Source organism: Lycium ferocissimum, unplaced genomic scaffold (assembly GCF_029784015.1).
Source record: "Lycium ferocissimum isolate CSIRO_LF1 unplaced genomic scaffold, AGI_CSIRO_Lferr_CH_V1 ctg11813, whole genome shotgun sequence".
Lineage (NCBI taxonomy): Eukaryota > Viridiplantae > Streptophyta > Magnoliopsida > Solanales > Solanaceae > Lycium > Lycium ferocissimum.
Window position 1 is genome coordinate 12,781 of NW_026714040.1, and position 3,091 is coordinate 15,871.

Genomic DNA, 3,091 nt, shown 5'->3' on the forward strand with positions numbered 1-3,091 from the left:
CCTCAGTACTAATTCTATCTCGGTAATTTAGCTTAAACCATCTTTACATCTTTCCTTAATGCACCCAAAATCTCGTAACCATATTGTTATTACTGAACCCAACTTTTCTCATTAAGTATTTGCTTGGTCTCATCCCTAGCATCTAAATACTCATAGGTAACATAACTACCCTTGTACGACCTGTATAAAGGATATTCAATCTTAGTCACGATCTTTCCTTCTTCCTAGTTCATGCTACTTCACATATCCTCTCCGTACTAACATTCGCTGGTAGCCCATCTTGTCATACTCCTTTCCCTTCCTTTTCTCACTTCCTACTATAGGAGATTTTCTATCTTTCTCCCTTGCTACTTATAGGTCGCAGTATTATTAGCGAACAACTCTATTGCCCACATTTAACCTCTAATCCAACATAGCAGTGTTGTCTTTCACAAATACTCTTAATCATTTATATAAAGCACTAAAAGAAAATAAGTGCAGGTCCAACAACGTTATTAATGATAAAAATGCGAAATAGTCGCCAACCAAATCCATAATCGATTTATGAAAACCAACCAACACTAAGATAAAAAGAATCTCTAGCCCACATCCCACGCTAAGACCATGGAGCGTCTAACAGAGTTATATGAGTTTGAGTGTCGGGCATGTAAACCCAAAATAAAAGAAATAACTAGAAATAAACTAGATAAAGCTGAAATGGCTGCCTCCACGAACAATGCGGTGGCTCACCTCAGCAACAGAATCCACTCACGAAATCTTCAATTACCAGCCTCGTTCTCAACGACAGTATCTGCATGGACATGCAGGTAAGGAGTGAGTTATACATAAATATAACCCAGTAAGATCCTCGACCCGCCACTTCAAATACCCCTGGAACAAGTGTTAGAAAATACAAACACACAACAAGCACAAAAATATTATGCACATGAATATATCATTATATAATAGCAACCAAGGTCCAAACCACTGTTTATCAAATATATAATATATCTCAACACAATTTACACTACGAACCATCATAAGTGGCAATTAAAGAATTAGTCAACACTATGAATCCACGGCAACATACACAATGTGCCAAATATGTCAGGAAGCATACACAATGCTAAGGGAAGCATACACAATGATATCATCAAGAAGCATACACAATGCTAAGGAAGCATACACAATGCCCCAATATCATCAAGAAGCATACACAATGCTAAGGGAAGCATACACAATGCCCCAATATAATCAAGAAGCATACACAATGCTAAGGGAAGCATACACAATGCCCCAATATCATGGCTCACAGCTATATCACATCACAAAATAATTTATAAAGAGAGTTTTGGATTATTTGAAAATAAAATATATGCGGTTGGCCTTAAGGACCACCGATTACGCAAGCACACGCTCGTCCCAACACATGGACCAGGCAAAAAAAAAAAACATATTTTTAAAACGGGTTTTGAAAAGCAAGTACTCAAAGCTTAAAGTCTCACTTACCTCAAATTCACAATTCAAGCACACTTTCCAATAAATCAAAACTGCATTCTCGAGTCTCCGTATTGCCTCAAACTACACAAAAATGGATTTAGAATGGTCAAAACCCTTAGGGTAAACCACTTCTATATTTTTAGAGGCTTAAACGGTTAAAGTCAAATTTTAAAGGACGAAAACGCCCTCTCGGTCAATGTGTTCAAAACCCGACAAGACTTATGTTTTCGGAAGGCCTTAACGAGAGGATTCCAACGATATATAGAAGTCTAAAATCTGACACTATTTGCCCTTTCAAATCAATGATTTTGGTTGAAGAACCCTAGAGCTAAACTTTCTCAATTCCTCAAAATATCCCCATGTTTTCATCATAAAAATTCACTCTAATTATGTAATAAACTTAAATAAAAGACTAGAGTCATTACCTTGATGATTTGGGATGAAAGGTCTTATTTTTATTCCTCTTTTCTCTTCTTTTTCTCCCTTCTCTCTTTTCTTTTCTTCTCTTTTTTTCCTTCTCTCTGTTGCACGTCCCTTTTTTTTTTTTTTTAGTTTCATGTTTGATGGCTTTCTTGTCATGTCACGATGGCTTATACCATCGGACTTTTTTAAATCTTTTTTTTTTTTTCCTTTTCCTTTTTGGGCTTGGCCCACTAATTACTTCTTTTCTATTTTTTTTTTTTTTAATTTCGAATATTTCTTTTCTTTTAATTCCTTTTTAAATTACCAACTAAACCCTTAAAAAAAAATTGGGTTATTACATTCTCCACCACTTAAAATAACGTTCGTCCTCGAACGGATCTAGATCATACTATCGCGTCAAATAAATGAGGATATTTATCTCGCATATCCGTCTCGGACTCCCAAGTAGCCTCTCGGTTGGATGATTACGCCACAACACTTTGGTGAAGCTACCTTCTTTGACCTCAATTGTCGCACTTGCCTATCAAGAATAGATATCGGACCCTCCTCATAAGTCAAATTTTCATCGAGCTCCACATCCTCTGGCTGAATCTTATGGCTATCATCACCAACATATCGTCTTAGCATAGACACGTGAAATACAGGATGAACGGCAGACAATCTCGGAGGTAAAGCAAGTCTATATGCCACCAACCCAATTCGATCCAAAATCTCATAAGGACCAATGTATCTAGGACTTAACTTACCTTTCCGACCGAATCTCATAACTCCTTTCATAGGGGATACTTTTAGAAAGACTTTTTCCCCTTCATGAACTCCATATCACGTACTTTCTTATCTGCATAGGACTTTTGTCTGCTTTGTGCTGTCCGAAGCCGTTCTCGTATCAATGCAACTTTTTCCAAGGCTTGCTGAACCAAATCTGGACCTAATAGTTGTGCTTCGCCCGGTTCGAACCATCCATTGGTGAACGACACCTGCGACCATAAAGAGCCTCAAACGGCGCCATACGTATACTCGATTGGTAGTTGTTATTATAAGCAAACTCTGCCAAAGGCAGCTGATTGTCCCAATGACTACCAAAGTCGATCGCGCAATCTCTAAGCATGTCCTCCAAAATCTAAATAACCCGCTCAAACTATCTATCAGTCTGTGGATGAAAAGTTGTACTCAACTCGACCTGTGAACC

General features: G+C 37.8%; 1 long non-coding RNA gene across 1 annotated transcript; it reads right to left on the minus strand.

The window, feature by feature from the left end:
* Positions 1-515: 515 nt before the first annotated feature.
* On the minus strand, positions 516-1,641 carry LOC132041822 (uncharacterized). Its single transcript, XR_009411252.1, has 2 exons — positions 1,489-1,641; positions 516-790 (listed from the first exon to the last, which is right to left on the minus strand). It is a non-coding gene; the product is annotated as an uncharacterized LOC132041822 (long non-coding RNA).
* Positions 1,642-3,091: the final 1,450 nt, after the last annotated feature.